The sequence below is a fragment of the Athene cunicularia genome (assembly GCF_003259725.1).
Source record: "Athene cunicularia isolate RWA chromosome 5 unlocalized genomic scaffold, athCun1 chr5_part1, whole genome shotgun sequence".
NCBI classification, from domain to species: domain Eukaryota; kingdom Metazoa; phylum Chordata; class Aves; order Strigiformes; family Strigidae; genus Athene; species Athene cunicularia.
This window is the reverse complement of record NW_020799101.1, coordinates 44,245,208-44,271,363: the sequence shown is the minus strand read 5'-3', so window position 1 is coordinate 44,271,363 and position 26,156 is coordinate 44,245,208. Positions and strand designations below refer to the sequence as shown.

Below are 26,156 nucleotides of genomic sequence, written 5' to 3'. Positions count from 1 at the left end.
AAAGGGAGCTGAGACCCCCCCCTTTCTTCAGACTTCAAAGGCAGTCAGCTGAGAGCTTCTCAGGAATGTTACATCTGCTCAGAGTAAACGTGGGTCGGAGGGAAGGCACTTTTTCCTCTTCCAAAGTGTCTGAAATTTGTACACAAATTTTCTTGAGAGTCTGATAAACAAGACACAACCTCATCAGGGATGGATGGCGTGCAGTAGTGAAGGATGAAAAGCCAGCGAGTGGGAGTCGTTTTCTGCAGAGCCATTTAGTTGAAACACTAGTTTTATTTTCCTGATGCCTTACTAGAAAACATTTTAATGTCTGTGCCTTTAAATGAAATTGATTCAGAAATTGAAACTAAACAAATGGACTGAAATGTGAACTTCTAATGCCTGCCTTCTCCTCAAACTCTTAGCTTGTGCTAGCTTTGTACCTGCTGACACGCAGTCTTTTTATTAAACAGCTTGTCCTTTTGCTTTCAGTCTTAATCTGCTTGTATCAAACAGTGAAATCAAACAGTTTTTCTTTCTGACTGCAACGCTTAACTGCTGTTCCTTCAGTGAGTGGTCCAAGGCAGCGGAGGGGCTTTGGAGCAGACACTTGACATGCCACAGAAAAATGGCACTGCCAGCTTGGGGGATACAGCAGGTGGGCGCAGGAATAGGACCTAGTTTAACACCACTCTGCCTATAATGGGTGGAAATTTATTGCTAATTTGGATGAAAGCTGATGTGCGGCGTTGCTGAGAACGTCTGGAAATCCTCCCCACAGTGGGACTTACTGACACCACCAGGTCTCAGCCAGCCTTGTCCATAACTGCCTCTTCACATTTCAAAAGTGTAACTGAACTGCAAATGGCTTTCACACCAATTATTTCCCTCTTGCTTTTAAATAGAACCGGGAGGGGGGTTGTTTATCCCCTTTCCCTGGTGCAGCTGAAACCCAGAGCAGGGAGCTTGTGCTGAAGCTGTTGTCTCCTCTGCACGTTTCCCATAAGGAGGCCAGGGAGTGTGAGATTTGTGATTCAGTGTGCGGCTTTGTCACATGGGTACTCAGGCTGAAAATGATGGAAATCTTGGTGCTGTCTCACTTTGGGTTAGGTAAGTATGTTTCATTTGTTGCTTTTGTGGATTTTTCTTTTAAACCAAATTCTTAAATGAAGAGCAGCAATATTTAACTTCTGAGTAAATAAGCAGAGAACTCTGGCTTCATCTTGACTAATCCGTTTAACATTAATCAGACCAAATATTTACACTAGGCATTGAATATGCAGGCAGTGTAATTCTGATGCTAAAATTTGTGCACTGAGAATGCTGTAGATTAACTAATCCTGCAGAATTCCAGAAATCCCTGTCTGTATAAATAAACTTCCTATATGAAGGATTATGACTAAATAAATGCTGTGAATTCAGATCAGCAAAGCAGAAGTATAGCACTTGGCCCTCTTCTTGTGCGGCTTACTTAGGTATTTTTATAAGGATATTCATTTTAGTCTAAATAGATGTGTAAAGAAAACTGCAAGTATTGAAGCACGATGCTGTCATACACTGCAGGAATAAAGTTCACCTCTCTGCCTTTTTGCTAGCAACTTTTATCAGTTTTCAGACTGCCATCAGCTTGATTTACCCAGGCTGTTGATACTGTTATTCTTTTTTTTTGGCGTGGCATTTCTAGTGAATTAGTGTTTTGCAGGTTTTCTCCCCTTCCTGCAACTGGTCAATGTAAAGAGTACATGAAACTGCTGTATTAGAGAGAGATAAAATTTGTAGCTTAGTTGCTGAAGATCCCCTCCGCCCCCTACCCACCAACATTCCCCCAGATGCTGAGCAGAGCCTACAGCATCCAGATATACCAGCAACAAAGTTGGCATCTCAAGTCAGGTCTGTTGTGTCCACTGCAGGGAATACTTACAAGGCTCCGGTGTAAACCTGTTGGTATGGATGTGGTGTAAGCAACCTTCTGGGCAGTTTGGCTTCTGTCCTGTTACTACATTAATTAGCCTGTCTTTGTTGGATTTAAGTGCAGACTTATCTGGGACCCTTATCTCGGAGAAGTCCTGTTCCTTAATGTTGCCCTGTCTGTTACTGGACATTGTTCCAGACATGTGAGGGCTGTAAACACCCAGGGGAGAGGGGATAGTTTGTCTATCGTAAAGGGAATAACTAAAAAGAATGGGATCAAGTTAGAGAAGTAAAATCAAAACTGTCTGAGGAGGACTTCCCAACAGCATCGTTCATTAGGTTCACGGAAAGCTAATGTGCGCCTTGCCGTCAGAGAATTTTGAGAATAAGACTGCAAAAATGAAATCGTAGTAAGGACAGCAGGATGGAGTTGTTCCCAGACAATCTTACTCACTGCTGTTTGCTTATACTATTCTGTGTAACAGTAGAAAACTAGAAGGAAGAAATTACCCAGCTGCTGCATTGTCAGGAAGACATCTGGCCCAGAACCTGTGCTGGCCATGGCCACTTGGTCCTAACGGATAATTCTCCCTCTTAAAAGGGGCCGGTGGGGGCAGAACTACACCTTACTTTACTTGCCAACATGCTCCGTGGGGAAATTGCTTCTGTGTCCTGTGCTGGATTAGTCAGTTCTTTCAACGCTGTATCTGAGGAAGAATCGCTGCAGCTAGGCAGCTAATCTCATTTCTGTCCTCAGATAAGATTGTTATCAAAGTAATTGTCTGTTTGCTCCCCCTTCCGAGTCTAATCAGAGTGGATTGTGCCAGTACCTCCAGGGGCAGAGGAACTCCGAAGCTGATTGCCCTCAAAAGAAAGAGAAAATCCTCAGTGTATATTTAATGTAAACTTCAGTTTTGGTAGATGTTCACGGGAAAATCAGGTAGAAATAACTTTCTCAGACGTGTCTTGCGCATTTCACAGCAATATATTTGTTCTGGTCTAAAATCTTAAGTTCAGGCAGGCAAGCTCATGTAGCGCATGCGGTGCCGAGGGTTTCAAAAGACAGTGCTGTGCACCAGTGGAGCTGGTACTTTGCCAAGCCCTGGGACAGAACAAGTTCATGTCTGCAGAGAACGCATACTCTTAGATGTTGGTGTTCCAGCCAGTGAATAATTCTGAACAATTAGTGCTTTTTCCCTTATTTCAAAGCAAATTACAGAGGTGGGTGTATTTTGCTGATGGGTATGAAGGAGGCTCAAAGATATTAATTTTTCATATATCCTTCAAGTCGGGGCTAGAACTTTTCTCTTGATGTGTTTACCTGAGGAAGCGTTCTGTTTGGTCTCTTTCTAGTGGTGAGCAAACCGTAGGTAATGCAGCACTCGGGTGAAGTACAGAAATGCTGTGTGCTCCCCCTGTTACATGTGTGAGAAAGCTGAGACACAGAGGCACCATGGACTGCTGTCAAAGTTGCATAGATAAGGAGGTCTGTGCCAGAGCCAGCATCACTAGTGGCTGCTCCTGATTCCATCTTCCAGCTCCAACAGCCAGCCCAGCACAAACAGCAAAATGTGATCCTGCCCTTAATGGTGTTGCTGTTGTAGAGATGTTGTCTGGGTCGACCAGACCTGTATCCCTGGATAGCTTAATGAGGCTCTATAGCTTTTTGAGTGTGACACCTAAAGCAAGCTTAGAGGGCAAGGGCATACCAGCGAAGAGAGCTCTTAGCTGCTGAACTTGCATGCCTTGTATGTGAGAACCGCTGAGACTGTCTGATTCAATCAGGCTTAAAAGGTGTTGAACAAAGCAGGTTCTATCAGGCACATGTAAAAGTCATCTTGGGGACCTTGAAATTGGTATGGCCACAGCTGCTTCTAGCCTAATGTGCGCTTGGTGTGCTTAGTGTGGATATTCTCTACAACTTTTATTGCGTAGTTTGCTGCTTCCTGCTCCATTAGACTTCAAATCACTAATTGCAGTGGTAGCTTTGTGGCTGTAGTGTCCCTTTTAGAGGGAACCATAACCACTTTACACTTGCTGGATGACTTAACTGATGTTGCTCTCCTCTTTACAAGGAGAGAAACAGAACTGCAGAAAGAAGAGAATAGAAACATAAAGAGGTTTAGAAGCTATTTTTACCCTTGACTATACTGCACTGAAGAGATGCCAGATACAGTGTTTAGAAAAGTGCTTCTGGAACTGGAAGTAATACAACTATGCCAGTGCGAGTAGTAAACTAAATAAGTAGGATGCAGTGTCCCCAGCGCTGATGGAACTTGAGCTTGCATCTTCACACGGTGCTGCGGTATTGCCTTACTCAGACCTAGCTGTGGTGTGTTTGGTTTGGCCCTGCTGCATGTGCCACAGATGTGAGAGTCCATCAGTAGACCTTGTGGTCCTTGAAGGCTCCTCTGTATGGTTTGTGGCCTCGTGCACAGGAATTATTTTTTTTTCTACCCCTTCTCCATTGCATGTGTGGCTTCATGTGATTTTCGCTGTGGTTATGTTTTGTTTTTTCACTTGAAGAGTATATTTGGCAGCCTTTGGTCCTCTAATGGTCCTTTAATCAGGCACCACAGCTGTACGTATGTTAAATGTGCTTTGTTATCTAGATTACAGTATGGTGTTCACTACCTTTGTGAGCGATTCATATTCCAGAATCTAGTCTCCAGCTGTTCTTTTTCTGTAATGACACTGAGGACATTGTTGTGATTTACTTTGCTACTTCTGCTGGCATAGCGCTTTGGCTCCATCCCTGATTGGATGCATCACTCCCCATGTTGTGGTGTTGACGATGGGTTTGTACATTAAGGAGCTGTTGGCTGATTTATGAAAAGTGCACTTCTGGAGGCTGGGAGCAGACTTTTCTGGAGGGACTAATGAGCTGTAGTCCCTGTCTGCTTCCCTTCCCCAGCGTTAGCTCTCTGCAGTACCTGCAGCACACGATAACAACAATGGGTCTGTTCCCTGACCTCATTCAGTTTATGGCTGCATCTGCCCTGTTCAATGCTGCCCTCCTGTCTGTCATCCATGGTGCTGCTTATTCAGTGCATGATAACTACTCTGAAGCTAGAACTTAAGTACCTGCCTAGTAGTCCCTTCATGCTGTACCCTGGACTGACCCACCAGTTTGCAGAGTGGTGAGTCACAATTACTCCTTAGCAAAATTACCAGGTAGGTCTTTGAATCCTTAAAGGTATCTGTCCTGGGCTAATCTGAGTGTTCCCTGGTGAGGGGGGAGTCTACCTTGAAAATTTATGAAAGTAGAGCATTAAATCAAACACTACCAAAGTAAGTGTAGCACGAACCTATCTCAAGTTACTATTATTGCTTCTGCCAGCTACCATAAAAAGCTTTTCTAGACTCTATTAGCAAGTGAACAGAAGGGATGTGACAGAGCTGTCAGGCCCAGACTGTCGGTCTGGTCTATGCCACGCTCAGGAGTACATGACATGACCAAGGCGTTCCGGTATCAGAGTTGATATAAGGACAGATCTCTTCCTTGCTGCCTCCAACTGCAGTGCCTTCTTTCAGTAGCAGTTGGAGATGTTGGGATAATTGAGTGTTCTCCATAAAGGTATTCTGCTCAGCTGTAAGAATGGCCAGGCATAGTGCAAAAGAGGTAACCAGTCTTGCTAAATAATAGTTTTATGAGAGACGGTATAGAGAAGTCTATAGTTGAGGCCAACAACCAATCCATGTGGGAAGCACGGTGTCAAATAGCAGAAAACAGAAGAATAAGAACTATTTTACTTGTAACCTCTTGCAAGATTTGCTTCATTTTTATGGGTCTTCAATCGTCTGTGACAATGATCTTTATTTGGTTGGATTAATCCACAGGGGTTCTGTGCAAACTGTGGACAAAATTTACGTATATATACACACCATATCAGTTAAGATGGCTCCAGCCTGGAACTTGGTAGAAGAATTAAACTGATTTCAGTGAGAGCGGAGCAAGGCATCAGACTACTTTTGAAAGAAAACTTAAACAGAAATGATTCTGTGTAGATGAGCACTTGAGTCCTGCAAGACACTTCCATCATAGAAGTTGCCTCTTATCTATAAGGCATGAAAGCTGGGAGAAAGGAAGCTTTTTTAACTCCAAGGAGGCATCAAGAGCACATGGGAAAGGACAGGGAATAGAAAACCGTTCAGGTGAGCCGGAGAGTAAGGATGTCTTTGAAGTGAAGCCAAGTGTGATCAGTGTGAACTTTCTGGTTACAACATGTCATGGCCTTTCTAAGGCAGAGGGCTTGTTTCTAGCCTTGCTTTCTGTTAAGAACATCATGTGTATGTTTAAGGCTGGCTTGTGCCTTTCACAGATGACAGATCCCAAAGAACTCTCCTTCCTTCTGTTGAATACTAGGAAGGGGCCCAGTTTCTCTTGTTTTTCCAGACTTATTTCTCTTCCAGAGCTTCCAGTGGTTCTGGTCTGTCAGTAGTATCACACTGGAAGTGAATCACAGCAATGGCAATATTTTAAGCACCGTAGTTCACAGCTTGTTCATAGTGAAAGTCCTGTCCACTTGCACTCTCTTCCAAGAGACTTGTGGTAGGGAAAGTCACAGGAGATGGGGAGTAGCCCTGTCTCATGGGTTAGGGAGTGCTGCTTGTGCTGTAGCTGTGCACCTTCCCAGAGATAGCAGTGCCAGATAAACGTGTCTGTGGCTCCCAAAAGCATTCAGCCTTGCCTCGGACACAGCTTCTAGGAGAATTTCTCAGTAGGGGAGAGGAAGGAAGAAGATCAATGCTCCTAGCCCTCTGAATTAGACATGCTGGACAAGAAGTTCCCTGAGAACCTTTCATTAAGGACCCTGGTCAGTAGATCATTCTTCCAGTTTTATTGTGGTCTGCCTTCAGCTCTTATTGCCTTTGAGATTTGTACCTGAACAAGGACTTTGGTCTCCCTATTCAATAATAAAAAATGAATGCTAGTTTCCTGATGGCTTTTTGCTTCATATTTGCTGCTGCTTCCCATCATTAACAACAGTAAAGTGGCATGGGGTGAAAATCAGCGCTAATTTTGGAGCTTGATTGCCTGCGTAATAAGCTTCTCTGTTATTCTTTGGCAGGAGCAACAGCCAATATAAATTTTTTGCTGTCACTTCTGCATGGGCCATGTACCAGCGTCAAAGTTAATCCCTCAAAATTATGTTCCATTATAAATCTCTCTTCACAGATGAAGTGGGTGCAATTAGGCAGAGAGGTCCAGAACTATTACGAAAAAGAAAAGCTCTGAAGGACAAAAGCAGTCTGCCTGTGCATCACAAAGTGGTGTAGCATCTTGCCAGTCACCTCCAGAAAACATGAGCTCCTTGGCCGCAGTGTTCTTGGGGCTTGTTTGGCAGGGACAGTATGTTCCGAGTTGACCAAGTTGAAGTTCCCTGTTTTTGTAAGTACAGGGTGTAGGATCTGGGCAGTGATTTGGAGCTATTTGTGTCAGTTATCCCTCATTTCTTTTCTTCCAAGTATACATAGAATATTTAATGTTGTTATTCCTGTCTGAGCCCTGGGAAATCAGAAAAGATCGTCAAGACCCTGGTAATAGGCTGACAAAATCCCCAGCATATTTAATTAGAGATTATTCTTTTGATGTTTGGGTTGATTTTGATGCTTGTTTTTTATCAAGTTACTCTTGGGTAACCTTCTGTATACTGAACAACTTCCCTGCTTTCATGAATGTCAAAGACCCTCAAGGTTTAAATGTACTAGGGTGGTTAAATTGCTTTAAAAATGAAAGTTTAATATTAAATTCTTTTTGGCTAGGGAAGATGGAAATTCTACCTCTGCTGTAACATTCTGACTATTCTGGTCAGGGCTGTACAAATCACTGACTTTCTATACCTAGTTTAGAAACCCATCTTAAAACTGGTGCCTGATGAAAGTTCATTCTTGTCCCTTCCTAGAATGGGATGATTCCAAGTGACTTAGTTCCTGGTGGTGGGGATTGATGTTTTTTTGGGTTAGGTTTTTTTTGTGTGGTGGTTTTTTTTTTTTTTTTCCTTTTCTGGAATAAATCTTAAATATATGAAACTAAGGTGCATTTCTGTTCTTACACAAGCTCTCTTTTCAACCCTGCTTTTTTCTTCGGAATGCTGAGCAAATGCTATCATTGAGAATGGCATGGGTTATGCATAGAAGTGAAAAATTTGTTCCAACCCAATGAACAGTAGGGAGATTCTCTTATTAAAAGTCCTGTTAAAGATATGATGTGTGTGGCTGCATATATTGAATTTTATCTACCTGTTTCTGAGCGTAAAGCTTTAGAGACACTGGAAATACATTCTGAAGTCATCATTCAACTAAACTTTACGCAGGTCAGACTTTTTGGATCAGAGATAACATTTTGCTTTACTTTCTGTTCGCAGTCTGCAAACATTCTGAAAGCTTTTACTTTAGTATTCACTATTTCAATTTGAATTTGATAAAATTCATGCAAAAATTTCCCATTAAATGTCTCCTTACATGACAGCCAAACATGAGTTACAATCATAAGGACAGGGATGGGGTGAACGTGAGAAGCTACATCCAGTTTTTATGATAAAAAGCTCAGCATAGCAATCGAGTTTGCCATAGAGGGCCACTTTATTTTGTTCAGATCTGACCTGTTGATCAAAGGGGGAAAATAAATTCATAAATGAGCTGCCCACATATGAAGTACTGCTATCCTGCACATCAATCATTTGTTGCCTTGTTAAATTCCACTGTCCTAAATGTAAATGGCTACCTGGCATGCTATCAGCTCTATTCTATCCTCTTCCATGATGAGAAGATACATGTGTTCTCTTCTAACTTGGGTAACCTTTAGTGGGCTTGGGTCTCCTTCAGGCTGCTGTACTCTCTGTACTGTGCAAGCAGTCATTAGTTACTGCTCATAGACCCAAAATACCTGGTTCTTCATGAGAATTTGGTGGCTGCTGACTCCAGAGGATCTTCCCACGCTCCTCTTGCAGTGTTTTGCCAAGTACTAGGGAGAGCTTACAGCACTTGATTACTGACTGCATATGTTGTTCTCTGCTTTTCCTATGTGTTTTCTCAAGGGGTATTCTCCAAGCATGCTAAAATGTCTAAGGAAGGGGTCAAATTTCTTTATATGTTAGAGTAAAACAGGGCTGAGGTCACCACTCAGTCCTTACTATTGTCAGTAATGACTTACAGCATCGTTCGTCAGCTGCATGTGAGAAAAGTTTAGGGAAGCATACTGAAGTTTTTGTAGATGATAGAATCTCCAACTGCAGCACCGAACCACGGAGCAAAGCGCAGACTAACAATGCACTGACGTCAGGCTATCTCGATGTGACCGAGAGAGTTTTTGTCTGTGAATACAAATACTGGAATAAATCACTGACTGGGTTTTAACAACCATGGTGGTTTTGGCCTGGTTTCTGAACTTGGAGATAGACAAAGAATGCAACACAGCATCTTGTTTTCAAATGTGTGACCAACCAGCAACAGATAGAAGATATGGAGATAGAAGTCTTGACAAGCTCCAAAACAATGAATTACAGTTGATTAGCTTATGCTGGAATATGGGCCATGTTAACCAGTGGATTGGTTTCTTCCTCATGCTGTAGCAGAACAACTTCAGGCTGCTGTTTGGGGCGGCAGAGAGAATTCAGCTGCTTTGCACACCAGGCAGCTTCAGCGGTGAATAGCTATCGTATGAAGAATCCATCATTTCTCGTGAGGGAATGTGACTGTGAAGTAGCTGACTTCTGAAAACAAGCTTTCTGCAGATACTTTTTCCCACCCAACAACAAAGGTCTTGTTTGGGAATGCTTTTTGGCTGCAGTCCTCGTGACCCCCCTGGGAAAGGCACTGTGCGTTTGACTTGCACTCACCAAAGGAAAAAGTGAAAGTAACACAGCTGTAGTGATTTACTACGAAGTTTTGAGGCTAATTGCCTCATATGTTTAATTAATAACTGACACATTCTGTCCCTCAAAGAGCTTGGAGAACTTCCATCTGGACCCCTAGTGATTACAGCCTGGAAGCCATCCCTGTAATTAAGGAGCAGGCTATAGGAGGCCTGTTCCCATTATGGGCAATTATTGTGCTTGCTACTTTTTCCCTCCTTTCTTACGAAAGGACTGAGAAAATAGGGCTCAGAGACTAATCTGACATAAAACCCTGACTAAAGAGGTGCTTTGTGCTACTCCATGGTAGAATGATGGGGTTATGTTTTGGTGCCAGCATCCTTTCTTTCAACAGGCTGTCGGGAGGCAGGTTCTCCAAACAGCAAAATGTGTCTCACACCGCATTGAAGTATTTGTTGGTCAATATTAATTGCCGATGCAAGAAGTGGATTTTTGCAAAGAACTGGACGACTGAATATTTCTACTGTTACTTCTCTATCTCTCCATCCCAACTTCAGACTTTCTCTAGGTTTGACAGCTGCTCATCTGCGAAGGCTCTGGCTGGCTCAGAAGCCCTCAGAGCAGAGGATGCTGTGTCTTTAAGCCTTCCATACAGTGCTGAAATGTTATGACAGAGCATCTCACAGGGGGATGCGGTTTCCATGGCAACCCCACACTGTAAGATAAGCAAACTGGATTTTTTAATTTTTTTTTTTCTGAGAGGTTCAAGAGCAAGGAAGGAATGAGGCGATCTGTCAGCAGGCGAGACTTGAAAAGAGGAAACCATGTCCATTAATCCTGCAGCCCTGGCTGCTTTGTGTTTTAATTAGCAAATGTTATTATGGCAGAGAGCACGGGCGCCTCACCCTGTTGTGGGGTTTTGAGGGCTTTTTTGTTTGTTTCTCTTTTTACATCTCCAATTAAAAAAAAAAAAAAAAAAAAAAAAGGGGGGGGGTGGGAAGAATCTTTACTAGGACATTAAATGAAGGTCTGAAATAAAGACCCTCAGGATCTCTGTTCCAGAGCTTGTATCCCAAGCGAGGGATGGGAAGTATAGCTTGCCTGGTGGGAATGAATCTGCTGTTCTCTATTGAGAGTACAGTTTTACATTTATTTTGCCTCTCTTGCCACTGATGTTTAGCAAAAATGGAAATCTTCCGTACCCCTGTGTCCTACATGTGTACCCATGGCAATGTAAAGCGGGGGAGTTGTGACTTGTTTTTGTCCTCCCCAGCCTGCCCAGGCGTTACATGTTAGAGCTATACTGTATTCCCTGCCATTGTTCTGGCATAGTTGATACCTTTGGGATCAGTAGTTACCCGTAGGTGAGAAATCCTCTTCTACCCAAATTCCACCATTGAGAGAATGCAGGACACTGTGCCTGCAAAGAGAGTCAACAAGCAGGGGGATTGCCCGCAGTGAGAAGGCAAGCTCCCACCCAGGCTGAGATGGCATCTTAGTAAATCAGAGAATCTCTTGGTAGCAGCTAGTGCACCAGCTGGGTAGGAAACTGTGCTGGTCTTGTAAATGTGCTGTGTGTAGGAATTTATTATGGGAAATATTTTGACAACCTTTATTATTTTCAAACACTTCTCTGTGTCACCAGAAAATTAGAGTTAAAGTAAATGTTTTCCCAACAGCGGTCTTGTCTGCGTAGTTCCCATGTCCATCCTTTATGAAGTACTGCTTGCTCCTTTGCAGGGAATTAAAGCCCATTCTAAATCGTCATGTGGAATGAAAAGGAAGTTATTCTAATCCTTTGGGAAAGGACTATACCAAAGGCATTCTTCACTAATTTCTTATAAGCAGTAGTATCTCGGCCCATTTTTCAGGGGCTGATGCTTACAAGGAATTCTCATAAATGTAGTTCCTTTTACTTTCCTGCCAATTTCTTCAATACCCTTCCACCATGATTTGTCTCTTTTGGGTTTGTTTGTTGGTTGTTTTTTTTTTTTTTCTAACAATTAGGGTGCAAAGTTGAAATGCAATAGTGGGCATGTGCTCCTCTGCTAGTGTGATATTTTTTTTTCCACAGTGCATGGCATGGTGAATGAACTTTCTGTTCTTCTACTAGATATGAGGGGTTTTTAAGTGGGAAGGGAGATGTCTGTGTCCATTTCACCCTCTAGCCTCTTACTCCTCAAATACTACATTTGTTTGGTCTTACCTCTTTGTTTGCTCATGCCCTTGCACTACCATTAGCTTTTTGGGGGTTTCACAATTCATGAGCCCAGCATACAGCATGGAGCTGCTATTCTTTATTAGGTACATAGAAAGATTTGGGAATTTCCTTTTCCCTGCAGTTTTTGCTCATGTTGTTCTCTCCTGTTTCTCACCTCTTCTGCCCAGGACAAAGCAGGTGCCAGTATATTTCATAAGCCAGGAGATAAGTTTTATAGCTAAATAATGATGTTCTGTGAAGGGCATTTTTAATCATCACTTGAGTACCTTATAAATGGAAGAACATCGGTAGAGAAGTTTGAAAGTCAGCAGAATTGGCCGAAGCAAGGCAGTGCTTGTGCTAATGTACCTGGCAGTCAAGAAGTCTGGGGCTTGCACGTTCTGTAGAAGCTGTGCTTTCACATGCCTTTACTACCAGTGACTGCTGTTCTGGAAAAAATCTGACCAGGAGTAAATGTTGGAAGACGATGCTGGTAGCACGTGGTCCTGCATGTGGGAGCTCTTCCATCAGGTTCAGTTTGGACAGCCTCCATCTTTTTCCACTCTCCTTCGCCCACCCTGGTTTCACTTTAGCCATGGATTGGCAAGCCTGCTTGCAGCAGGGCAGGGGTGTGTTATGCCCAGATGGGAAGAAGCAGCCCAGAGAGGTGACTTCTCCAAGTCACTCAGCGGATCTGTGGTAAAGCAGGGCTTGAAAAAGGGTATCTCACAGGATCCACTCTTACCCACAAACCGCTGGCCTCTTCCTCTGCACTAGCATAAACTTTGTGTACTAATGCAGATCAATGAGAACTAATGTTGCAGGAAAGGGAAACCCTCTGGTATTGGATTATTGCACGACACTGCAAATCGACTTTTGCAGAGCTGAGATCTCTCCCTTTCTGTCTGAGGTTCCTGCAGTCAGAATTTCATTCAAAGGAGCCCAAGCTCTTGCAGAAGAGTTCAGCAAAACAAGTTGCAGACTGAAGAGGGCCAAACAGCCTCAGAACCATTGTTCTGGTTTTGAGTACTTCCTCCTTGAAAATAATTTTCTCCTGTGGGTGCAGTCTGTGTAGCAGGAATAGCTGTTAGCAAAGTTTGAAGTCAGGGGCCAAACAAATGTTATACCTTATGTGGGAACTGAGGGCTAGAACAATTTAAATTGAGGGCTAGGGTATTTAGCCTCTTGTTGAGTAAGCCATCAAAGGCTGTACTTGACAATAAGCAGGGTTAGAGGCAGCATAATTTCTTTGGAGACTGTTCTCTTTATTCCTTCTTCTGACTGCATGGAAGAATTCAACACTTTTGGTGGAGATCAACTTTATTTAATGTTTTGAGTTAAGCTGCCTCCATGCCCAAAGATTATTTTTGCCTGTGTTTAATAAACTGCTTTTGACAGCTTAGATCAGTTGTACTTTACTGCCAGCCAGTGCTGGCTGGAAAAAGCAGCATGCAGGGTTTGTGAACCTGATGGCTGGGACAAAACAGGCCAGCACAGCTCTCGCTGCCCCTTGCCCCTCCGAGCAGGACCTGCTGCCGCCTGCCTCAGCCCTAGCAGGAGAGCCCTTACACTTGTGCTTCCTAACCTGGATTCCTCAATTCACACCATGCTGGGGTCTTTGTTAATTTGCCTCGTTAAATCCCTGCACATTGCTTGGGTTTGTTGTTCCTCAAGGTACTGCCAGCTCTGCATCCTTGCCAAGCAAAATTAGTCCACCTGCTTCTCAGCTCTAAGCCTCTAGTCACCCAAACCCAGCAGAGCTTTGTTTAAAAAACCAGAAATAATTGTGGTGCTGCACTGATTCCCAGCAAGTACAAGCAGTGTTCACATCACAGGGTGAATTAGGGAATGCAGAAGAGCCCAGGAGTAGCTGCATGACTCATGTGGCCTGTTTTTCATACGAGGGAGTGTTTAATCTTTCAGTGAGCAGGAGGGCTCTCCAGTGTCTGCCCTGGCCTTTTGGTTAAAGTTGGTGCCCCTGAACTTAAGGTGGGAAGGAGCAGCTGGAGAGTATTAGGCTGTGCTCCAATTATGATTTCCAGAGGTCCAGTGCTCTACAGCTAAAGCAAGATTTTTTTAACTGATTACTTGCTGAACCATCACTTCACGTGCTTTCTTTCCCACACCATTTTTTTAACCCCCCACCATCTTCCTGGAGATAACAAATTACTTGTGCATCCAAGTAGTTTATTCTTAGATAATTCTTTTAAGAGTTGCTAGTAAGTAAAGAACACTTACTTCTTTTCTCAGTCTGTCAGTTGTGCCCAACACCCAGGCAGTAGGTGAATTTCTGACCATGAAGCCATTGAAATACAGACTTGTACATCAACTGATGTTATCCATCCAAAATTCTCCTTTTCTCACCTGCTTTCCAGCCAAACCTCCTTAAACAAACCATTTAGGACAAAAACACAGGTCATTAGGTTCTTAAGCTCTCCCTACCTTGTGTTGATCTTGCTGAAGTGAGTCTGTGTATCTGAACACACTAAGGAGTGTGGTGCTTACTTGGGGTCTATCACAGCTGATTTGGAGGATTAATCCTTGGGTCTGGAGTTTGCCAGTTAGCAGTAACTTTAAGGCTTTTTCTAATGTACAGAAATTTTTGGAAAAGAAAAAATGGCTGGGAGTTCTATTTATGTTCTACAAGTCCTAATTATAAAACAGCATCAATTTCTTTTAAACCTCTCCAAGCAATTTCCCCCAAAACTTTCACATCCAAAAATTGGCTGTTGAAGCATGTGTGAATGTTATGTATGCTCTTCAACAAAATACTGAAGAAATATTTTGGTTCTATGACAATCTGGAACCATAAATTAAATTAGATGAAAAAACCTAGGTTGATATTTTTCATGACCTAAATGAAAGATATTTTGGAAAAAACAGTCAGTATTCCTTCTGGATAAGGCCTCAGTATGAAAACACAAAGAGCAAATGAGTTTATTATTGAAGCCACATACATCAAAGCCAAGTTGACTGAGAAACTCTCTAGCCTAACTTACAGTTGTTGTCTTTGCTATTATTAAATGTCATGTGGTGGTGTGCAGCTAAGAGACTGGGATATTTTTCCATCTAGAGTTTTATAAATCTGATGAAAATAGTCTTGGCTTCCCAAACCCCTTGATCTTTGCATTAAGCCTGTATGACTTAAGCAAGCCACAGACCTCGGGCTGGCCTCTGGTGTGACATTCTCTCTGACAGAGTGATAGTGCAGACCTACAGAAAGTGGGGAGGGACCAGCCCAAGTAGAAAATAACCTCAGGGTCTTTGGCTTCTAGGTTAGAGAAAAAGAAATGGAGCATTTCTCTAAGACAAATATTTTCTTTTGGCTATTCCAGATGATGCTCGGGGAATGGCTTTCTTCAAGACCCAAGTATATGTCTCCATTGTCTTCTAACTTCTGTAAGACTATGAAAGTCTTAAAGGAAAACTAAGTTTCTGAAAAAAAAAAAAAAAAAAAGTTTTGGGAACTGGTCTTGATTTCCCTCCTGCTAAGACCTGGCTAGATCCAGGGCAGAGTTTTTAAATCTAGAAAAATTCAGAGGCATTTCTTTTCTCAAGGTCTGTTCAACTTGAATTTCTATTTCTTTGGGAGGTGGGGTGAGGAAGAGAGCCTGGCCGGTTTTATGTACATTCCCTGATTACAATGCTGTAGCACTCAGCTCTTCTCAGACCTCTAAAATCATTGTAAGTAATTGAGTTAAACTTGGCATTTATCATACTTACTTAGTCTAGATCTAATTGTTCTTTCCAGAATTGTTTGCTGGATTGTTTGGCATGTCTAACCTTATCGGTCCTGTTGTTAACTTATCCAGGTTTGACAAATCTAATCTCTCTCTTTCCTCCTGCAAGGAGAGAGACAGGCACCCTTAGAGGCTCCTGTTGCTTGCTGTGCAACCACCCAACAGGCATCCCAGAAACTTTCAGAAGGATGCTTGCAGGTGCCAAAGAAGATTTGAAAGAGTTTCAGGTTTAATGGGCATGGAAAGTAGGGTTTCTTGTTAGGATGGTTTGCATATTTACTCAGTTTTATGTGTTGGAAGGACTTGAATTTTGCTGTTTTAAAAACAGAATTAGTCTGCTAAAATTAACATGTCAGAGACTGCTACAACAAGCCTAGGGCAAAGGGTATATATGGTGTTTTGTGCCTTTTGCAACCCACACTGTGGTGTCTTGCTTGAGACACTTTGAGCTTATAAAATCACTCTTGGCTTTAGCTACTCTCTGAGAGTATGACTGAACCACTTTACAGGAAAACACTTACAGTGTGGTGCCTGAGTTGCACACTGGGGACCTGATTTTTCCCTCCCTCATAAACCCAGAGTGACACCACCAAAGCAAATGGAGCCACAAGGTTGTGAAACTGAAGTCAGCAAGCAGAAAAATCCAGCCTGTATTCTGTTTCATATGCTTATTTAAGGCTATCTTTGCTATGAGAAGGTTTCATGAAAAGGAGGGTGGGGGGAGATATTCTCTCTGGTCTTGTGTATCCCTTCCTTTGGGGATTTCAGGGAGTTTGCACACACACACACTGGAGAGCTACTATCTCCCACAAGTGGGAGAAGTTGGACCCCCGCCCCCCCCATGTGTGCATAATTTTACATAATTCATGTTCTGATGCATAATGCTGTCATTTTCCACGCTGACTTCCAGCGTGCTTGCACAGCTCAGTGAGCTGGAGGATTTTTTTTGTTACCCTCGGATGGAAAGGAGGCTCATCCTCTGCACACACATGGTGCAGGGACCTTTAGAGGTGCCTTCCCTCGTGCTGGGCACAAGGATCACTAAGTGATTAATCTGCTCTACTGGCAGTTGGGGCTTTAACTTTATGTGTGCTGCAGTCTGTTGAGGAAGGCAAGGGCTTATTTATTTATTTATTTGATTTTCAAAAGGGATGTTTGCTCGGACGTGAGCATTTCCCCCGAGATCACTTGTTCACACTGGGACTCTGCGTCAGAGCTGAGGCCAGTGTGCTCAGCCCTCCCCTCCTCTGCAGTACTTGGCAGCCCGGTGGTTGTGTGTGTATGCGGTCCAGAATACATGGACCCGAATGTAAACCTTAAATCACCACTTGAAAGTAAATGTCACGTTTTAGACCTTATCTTTAAGGTCTCTAGGCCTTAAATTCAGCTCTGCTGATGACTGCCTGTTAACTCGTGCTGCAGCTGGGCTAGGGAGAGCCAGAGGTGTTTCCTAGGTACTCAAGGAGCAGAAGCCCAAAGAGTCTCTTCTTTTGGTGCCTCGAGGAGGGCAGAAATACGTAATCCATTGTGTACCTGCCCAGCTAGTCCTCTTTGGAAGCTGACTGGCCCTGTGGAGCATGCCAGGGCTGGGCTGTGTCTCTTTTTACCTTTTTAGGTTGGCACGTCCTGTTGTCTGGAGGCCAGACTGGTGCCACGTCATGCTGATACGGCTGCCCGCTGCAGTCAGCTGCCCAGAGGCTCTGAAGGGCAGACTCCTCTTCCAGAAGGTGCTGATGGGGATAACAGCCACTCTCCCCTGCCTCTTTAAAGTGCCTGACAGCACCCATGATGCTTGTGCTAAGGAGGGGAGGCACTGAAATCAACTCGGTTTTTCTGAAGCTGGCTGTGGTTGAGAAGTTGCATCAGACTACAGGAGGGGTTGGGCAGTCTTTCAAACCCAGTGGCAACATACGGGATGAAAGAGGTGAGAGGAAAGGAAGAACTGCCCATTGAGGGAATCCGGTATTTTGCAAGGGAGTGAAAACTCCAGACTTTCCAGTGGACTTCATTCAGACCTATGTCTCTCCCTTTTCTTTGATCTGCAATCTCCTTCATACTAGGTATCTGCACAAAGACCAAAGAATGATAGAAGCATCCTTGCATTGGAGGATGCTCTCCTTTTAGTTACTCTGCTATCCCTTTCTGCTCTCAAGGAAATCAAGGCATTAGATGTCATGCCTTAGAAACTGAAGAAATAAAATATGCGGGGTTTACAGCCATGTTGATTTAGTGTAGTTGTTAGCTACACCTGTGTGATTCCCAGAGGATATGAAAAACAGCTGGAGAAAGCGATGTTGTGTTTAGGGGAAATAGGAGGTTGTTTGAATTCTACCAGCACCAGATTGATGGATGTTTGTAGCTGTGGCTTGGGCATCCAAAAGTTCCATGCACAAAGGGCGGATCCATCTGGCTGTTAGACTCAGGGAGGCTTTGGAGGAAATTGTAGCAGAGTAGTTAGCTGCCGTGGCTGCATACATGGATGGGTATCCGCTTCCTCCAGCTCCCTTCAGTGGGAATTGAGACAAGTTTCCTTCCAGTAATGCGTAGAGCACTTCCCTGGGGATAGACTACCCCCCCCCCCCCCCTTTCATTCTGGTGTTCAGTGGGAGCAGCACATTATCACAGACCTAGCAGCTTGGAAAAAACCCCAGATCCATTCATTCCTGTCTATCAGATGAAGCCTTTAGCTCATCTGTGGCCAAGAACTGTGAAGTTTACTTTTGCAGGATGACTTGGCACTAACGTGGCGAGCAAAGTGGAGCAGGTCACTGCAGTTGCTGGCTACCACACAGGCCTGATCCAGCGGGTGGGCATCACTCGGCTATGAGGCTGCAGTATTGCATGACACGGGCTGGGCACGTAAAAGGCACTACTCTGTCTATGCCAGTGCAAGGTTTCTTTCCACTCGCCTGATCCTATCCTAGCAAATTAAGATACGTTCACAACTAGATCTCCCAAGTTTGGAGCGCCTGGTGGCAGCCCTGCAGAGGGGTTCCCATCTCTGCTTTTGGGGAAATCACATTAAACCCAGCACCTTCTTACTAAGGGAGAATCAGAATGCTTCAAGCTGTGCTGGTCTCCCACAAGCAGTGCTCTCTTAGCTCCAGATACTCTTCAAACACTATCTGTTTCAAAGCTGCTTTTCAAGTAGAGTAATTTGAAAACCAGGAGAGCTTATCGTGGATTTTTTTTTTTTTTTTACCTCTCTACTTTTGGTTGAAAATGTTTGAATTCAAAATGTTTTGACCAGCTTCATTTTCAGAAGAGAGTCACCAAATATAGCTGTGTTCTCTTTAGTGTAAGAAAGGTAGAAAGGATGCAGTGCTTTGACAGTGATCCATCTGCTGATGGCCACATGTACCAAGTGTCAGGATGAGATTGATGGCCTTGGAATATAAATCCACTGAGGCAGGAAGAGTGCCTTCCTTTGCTTTCTTACAGTGCAAAGTGTGTGTATTGTCTGTGCTGAGCCAGTGCTGAATAATAATGAGTGATTACAGTTAGAGTCTGAGCTGGGGGAAGCTGGGCCTCGACAGCCAGCCTGGGGTTAGGAGCACTTGTCATTATTTAGCTCAGTTTGAGCCAGCAGCACACATTTTGCCTAAACGCCTTAGTCTTTTCTTCCCAATTATTTTGAGGTCCAGAAAGATAGGCTCTTTTCTGTGGAATTTCTATGAAGTGGTTATTTTTAAACCTAAAACCTGTAAGATTTGAGCCTTAATGTTTTGTTTTGTTTTAATCTGAGAAGAATTTTTGGCTAGAAAATATCAGTTAGGCTTGTGTTGGGGAAGAAAAATACCACCTTATCATTAAAACAAGCAGATAACCTCTCCTCCTTCCAACTTGCTTTGTTTTGAAGAGGATGAAGTGTGACAGCATTCTCACTCTGTTCAACATCTGAAAATCAGAAAATGAAGGGTTCTTGCAAAGCCTTGTTCCCTACCTAAGTATGCTTGGATTTTCCCAGCCCATCTGAGTCCTGCTGTTGTGCCTGTATCAGACAACAGTGCTTGTCTGGACCATGTCAGGGATGGCAGTGAACTTGCAGCCTGTCACCTGAGGAGGTGACCAGGGTAAGGAAGTTCTAATTCCACCTCTCAGATCTCATTTTAGAGTTCCTTGAAGAATGTATCTGCGGCAGTCCAGAACCTGACTGGAGCAGATGGAGGAAAAGGATTAAGGATTCTGCCTAATCCAGCTCAAAACTCTTGACAGCACTCAACAGTAATGATTCCCTGGCTGCTTTTTGCAGTCTGTTCCCTACTCAAGCAAGTTCCAATTTGTCCTTGGTGGCTGCTATAAAGTAGAGAGCTGGAAGCCTGACTTTATATCTCTGAACAGCTCTGTGTTTCAGGGGTATTTGGGGTTTTGTTTATTATCAGCTGTGTTTCATTTTGGAAACAGGATCGAATCCCTGAAATACAAGGCTCCTGTTTCCTTTGGGGAGGAGAGATTTGTAACTGCACATGTGGTGGCAGGTGGTTTCTGGCAGCATGTTTTCCTTTCACGTGTTTATGATTTTGACCAGGTTCATAGCTGCTATTTGTAAAATCCTATTCTCATTAGGCTAAAGCACTTCAGAATTTCAGGACCTGCTGCCTGTTTCTGTTTTCCCATATTTCTTTTCCTCCCCAGCCACCTCCTGTTGTCTCTGTGCTGCGCCGAATGAGTTGCTCTTGCCAGCACCTGGTTGTTGTGCGTGTTACCAGCACAAAAACCTCTCCACGGAACAGCCCTGAGGACAACAGGCTGTTTCAAAGAGGTGATGGGGACAGTTTGACGGGCAACCGACCTCTGCCGCTTAGCCTTGCGTTGGGGAGCAAGGTGGTGGGTTCTACTCCCTGCCTTGCTGGTGCCTCGAGAAGTTTTGTTGCTTTGGTTCACGGGGGAGGCTGCTGCTCTCAGGGTTTCCTGATTCGGGCAGAACAAGCTGTGCTGGCACATCTGTTGAGTGATGTTTTCAGGAAGGAAACGCAGGAGAGAGAAAACACCTACCTTTTGTTAAGAATACCAAGTCACAGTTAGAGTTTACTCTTTCATCTGGTGTTGAGGATTTTATGAATTTAGAGGAGTTTGGGTGCTTGTTGAAGTTTGAAAATACGGTTATTTTGTTCTGAAAACATGCTGTTTTGTTCTAAGGGCAATGTGGACAACATGCAGTACTTGGAAATAAATTTCCAGATTAATTTCTTAAGGAAAACAAATTATTTTTCTCTTGCTTGCTTGCTACTCTTTCTGCTGGATTAGAAAGTGAGACTAGACCACTAGAGCCGCAGTATGAAGAAATAAGAAGACCCTTGTTGATCCCAAATGCTCAGTCAAGAAGCATTTACCAGCAATGCTAAATGGGATTTATTTGTCAGGTCCTAGGTAGAGGCCAGCAGTGCCTGGACAAACAAAAGGAGGAGGCACCACACTATAAACTTGGATTCAACATATTCATTGTTAATCTTCTTTTACCTACATAATATGAACGTTATTAACTTGACTGCGAAAGGACCTACTAGGGAGTTAAGTGTCATGTGGAGGGGATTATTACATTTTGAAAAGAATTTGTGCTGGTGACTGTAACGTAATAAATGTATTGGGGGCCTCTTTAGATCTTCTTTAAGTGGTAAAGAAGCACTGATCACCCGGTGTGATGGGGGTTGGGAGCTTGGTTTTGATGTTTTAATACGGTCAGAAATGAGAACTCAGAGTTGTTAATGAAAGGAGCACATACATTTATTATTATTATTCATTTTTCTGTCTTAAAGAGACCAAGAGGGAGTTGGTACGGAGGGGTGAGAAATAAATCATTAGCGTCTTCACATTTGCACTGCAGACTGATCTGGGGAAATGAGGCTGACAGTTTTTAAGCCTCTTGCATACTTGCCAGGTGAACTTTTTAACTTGATCCCTCCTTTTACTTTTTTTTCCTAACCAAAAGGCTTTTCCACTTATGGATTTAAAAGGTCACAGGGTTAAGCAGAAATCAGAAGCTGATTTATTGTGTAAGTACCCTTAGCAGGCATTTTGGCCAATGCTGTATGAAAGTTATTTTAAAGTTAGTCTATTTTTTTTTCCCTTCCTCTGAGCCTCTGAGGAGATGTGGGGTTTTTGGTTTCTTTTTTTTTTTTTTTTTCTTTAAGATATGCCAGCTCCACTTGCTGCATGCTTGCTTTGCTGAACCTTGCAAGCTTCTCAGTGCAAGATTTTCTGATTTTTCCAAGTAAATGTCCAGCTTGGGGGGGTGGGGGTGGCAATTCTGATATTGTTTTATGCTGACCTCAGTATTCACATTTTGTTTCTCCCTCTGGCCCGTACATAACAGGGGAATCTTAGGGCTGTCAGGAGCAGACAGCAGATCTGAGCCAGGCTGTGTTGTGCGGGGGAAAGGAAGATGATGGCTGTAGCATGCAACACAGAGTGAGGGCTCTGGCTGAGGGAGCTGGGTTGGGTATTTAGAAATGCATCTTTAGTGGAGACACAAAACAGAGATCCCAACTGCTTATGAACACTAGAGATCCGCTAACACGTGTTGCAACAGCCAGCGCCTGAGCCAGAGTATCTGAGGTAATTAGTCAGTCCGCTTGCATTCCTCCTGCAGCCTCAATTAATTATGAGGATCTCTTTAACTTCTGGTCAAAATCGTTCTGTAGTGGTGTTATAGGATGTTAACCAGCTGCCACCTACTGCTTCCATCGATACTTTATAAATAGCATACAAAGGACTTGAAAGCAAGGTCTCTTGCTTGTAAGTGCAAGCTCTACTGCTGATCTCTTCCTCCCGGAGCACTTGGTCTAAGAAAAAGACACAGTCCTGCCTGCACTGGTAGCAAAGACAAATGCTACAGCAAGTGAATGCCTTAGTATGCTTCCAGGGGAAAGCTGCTGGTTTTAGTGTTTCGTCCTTTATCAACTGAAATACAAATGCTGGCCAGCAAATAGACGTATAGGCAGATTCAGTGGGACGGGCTGTACTGAAATACATCTAGAGGTGGCAGCTTCTTGCACAAGGTTGACAGGGAAAGTAGGTTGTATCTTTTATTAGGCCTATTGATATTGTTGGGGGAGGTAACATTTTAAACATGCAAACGTGGTTTCTCGTGTCTGAAATAGAAGTATCAGCTTTCTAAACTAAATAAATACATCTTGAGAACACTTTCCTGGAGTTTAGCAAAGTTATGTTAATCACTTAGACCATCTGTTGGAGAAAATATAGTTGTGAAGCTTAGATAGGTTAGGGGGTATGTTAGTGAGAAGAGGTAATAAAGTTTGTGTCTTTAGGACAGAGTCAAGTGATCATTGTAAAACTCTTCGGGAACTGAGTTGTATTGCTTGTTTTTCCTGGTGATGTTACAGTTACTTTCTAAAAATTAAGTAAGATCTTTTTATTCCTTTTTTTTTTTTTTTTAAAGATACGTTTTCTGTGAGGCCCCAAAAATGTGATGCGTTGTCTTGGTATCCTCATGACAGCAAAGTGCCTGAGTGTATCAAGAGGATGAGGCTGGGAGCTTCCTCGCCTGCCCCCCTGCCTGAGCTGGGAGAGCTCCAAACTCTGCCTGGCCTCTGCAGCTGGGGGATTAGACACTGCAACTTCATCCTGAGAGGACTCAGGGCAAGAAATACAAAGAAAAGAGTTAAAGTCAGTCACCCCAAGAAGTGTGGCTGGTTCCTAATAGCCAGCTGGGTGAGATTTTCAGCCTGACAGCATCTCTCCTCCTTAAACACATTGTGAAATGTTGAAAAATGGTTTGGGTGTCATTACGACACTGGCATTTCTTCAGAAGGAGCTGTCTGTTTGTTTAAATAAAGCCCCAAAGAGGTGCTTGTTGTCCTAGGATTTCCTTTGACTGGTGACCCAAACAGGAGAAGAGAGTTTCCAGGGAAGGGACATCACACAAGCTTAGTGCTGGCAGAAATGTGATTAATCTTGACTAGACAACCGTGCCAGAGCCACTTCCAAATTGTTGGACTCCACACTTAATGCGTAGTATATTTGTGACCACTCTCCTGTCCTTTTCAATTACCTTCTTTCTCTCACTCAATTCCAAAGACATTAGTCTTGTTTGAATGCTTCGTTATACCACACTGATGTGCTAATGCAAGTTGTAAACTACCCTTGTTACAGCATTTACTGCCACTGAATCTCATGCAGGCCGGGAGAGGTACAATTACAGGGAAAAGCAGCAAAAAGTAACCATCTGCTTGGGTTGCCATGCTGCTTTTTGGGAGATCTCAAATTACACCTGAGAGTTCTTCATCTGGTCTTGTACATGATCTGAAGGAAACAGTACAAATGTTTGAGACCACTTGGAAGTATACAGGAAGTGTGTTAAGTCTTGGGGTTGTTAACGTTCCCCAAAATGTGTAATTTATGGAAGGATGTGGAGATGGGATGTTGCGCTGCTGAGGTGCAAATGCAGGGAGCTGTAAAACTTTTTGGAGGGTAAACCCCCAAATGAATGAAGATAATGTGACCCAATGAAGAGTAACAACACCCTCAAATTGTTTGGAAGGGAGGTTGTTCCCCCTTTCTGTTGCTCTGGTTTCGATGATTTAGCAAACTTGGTTGGTTAGTGCCTCCTGGGCCATCTACTGCAGTGCTCTAATTTCAGGCCGTGAGGAAGGGAATAAAAGCTTCTCTGTGAAACAAAGGATGCCACTGCTCTCCGTTGGTATGCCAGTAGAAGAACTGATAAAGCAAATGAAACTCAAAATTGGTAAGTAGAACGATGAAATTGTTCTTAAATGTTGAAAAATCTCTGCGGCAATGCTGGCTCCTGCCATTTTATTAGTGAGGTCAAGGAAACCTAATGCTTTTACAAGATCCGTGGCTCTGGGAATTCTCTCCACCAGAATAATACCCTTCTAAAAATGCGTTTCCTGTTGCTGCTGGAGTAGATCTCATCACAGTTGAACAGGGCCAACTTTTCTTGTGTCTAGTAACCTGTTGTTTTCCTTATGAACTGGACGGCTCGTGAAGTTTCCATCAGGAACTGCTGCTGTGAACACGGGGGACTGAGGTTTCTTGGCAGCTGCTTGCTGCCTCTCCAGGCAGTACTGTGCTAAATCCAACAAATAATTGACTTAACTTACTGGTGTAGAAAGGTCGCCAATCTTCTTTTTCTAACTGTCATGTCCAGAGGGATTTTAGGATTCCTTGGAAAATCAAGTTCTGGGAAGGTTTGGTTTGCTTGTTGTTTTTTTAATTGGACAATAGTAGCAAATCAGGTGCTTTAAATTTTTAAAGGATTAAAGAGGGTTGTGCTGCATTGAATTGAAAGTGTCACTGCTCTTCTGTAGATCAAGAGAAGGAAATTATTATTTCGTATGACCATCTGCAAGAAAGAGATTAAATAACGACATTGGTACATTCAAGTACAGATTCACTGATGTCAGATTTTGCTCAGACTTGGTGAGAGCGAATCAAACTACTTAGCCAAGTTTCATCATCTTGCCTGCATCACTCCTAATGGCTTATGTCTTGGGGATCAGCAGAATTATAACTAAAAATATTATCCTAATACATCTGATGAGTTACAGATTATAATACAGGAAAGAAAATGTCACTTCAACCCCTGGTATAATTACTTACGTCTCTTCATGATGAATCATATGTGTTCTTGTGATAGCCACATGACAATGTGTAGCAATTTTTAAATACAATTTTCTGTGTAAGTTCTTCTGTTGACAAATTGTCTCAAATAGCTTCTCAATTGCATGAGTTATTTGAAATTATTCATAGATTGTTTCTTGGGTTGCTGGTTGTTTACAAGCAATTCCTTTTTAGTATTCAGCGGCTAAAATTCAAGTGTTCAGCTTCCAGCTGCACAATTCAGTTTGTATTTCGACATACAGGTCACACAGTAGTATTTCTACTCCTTGACTAAATGCATATAATTCATAGGATCTAGCTTCTTGCACGACTATTTGCCTTGAATTACAAAATTCTTATTCTGCAGCCATTCTTTAACATTTATTTTAAAAGGATTGTTTCAGTTTCTGCTGGTAATCTTATTTACAAGAGTATTTATGGAAATACTAATACACAGTGGACATAACCATAAATGAACAAATTTGTTGTAAAGCTTCAGCAATGCACTCAGGTTCATTTTTATTATTTTAACTGTGTTTGCCCATCTTCTTTCTGTGATATTAAAATATTAATCTTTATAATTCTTATTTTTTCACCTATGTGAAATTAAGCAATTATATGATAAAGATCCACATATGTACTGTTAATAGTTATCAGCATTTCCTGTGGAAACTGCATATAGTGACTTCCCTCCTCAGTGCTGGCTGCCTCCTGCCTTATGTGTGTCCTTCCATCTGATTTGAAGTTTTTTCCTGTTATATGTTCCTAGAATCCCACAGTTCTGTTTAAAACTGCAGTACCATGAGTATAAAATCAATAGCTAAATAAAATCTAACACTCTAACTGGACAAACCAAAGCCATTAACTGAGGAATAGCTGGCTGCTCTCCCAAGCCCCAGTCTTTGTTCCGTGGTCTCACAGACCCCTTTC

General features: G+C 42.9%; 1 protein-coding gene across 5 annotated transcripts in view; it reads left to right on the top strand.

Moving 5' to 3' along the window:
- Positions 1 to 26,156, top strand: part of TSPAN18 (tetraspanin 18) — a 122,831-nt gene that overhangs the window by 23,170 nt on the left and 73,505 nt on the right. For 2 of the 5 annotated variants that reach the window (XM_026848941.1, XM_026848946.1), the window contains exon 2: positions 987 to 1,089. The exons of the other annotated variants lie outside the window; for them this stretch is intronic. The gene's annotated coding sequence lies outside the window, so the exon portion shown is untranslated. The remainder of the gene's footprint in view (positions 1 to 986; positions 1,090 to 26,156) is intronic. 5 annotated transcript variants of the gene reach the window in all.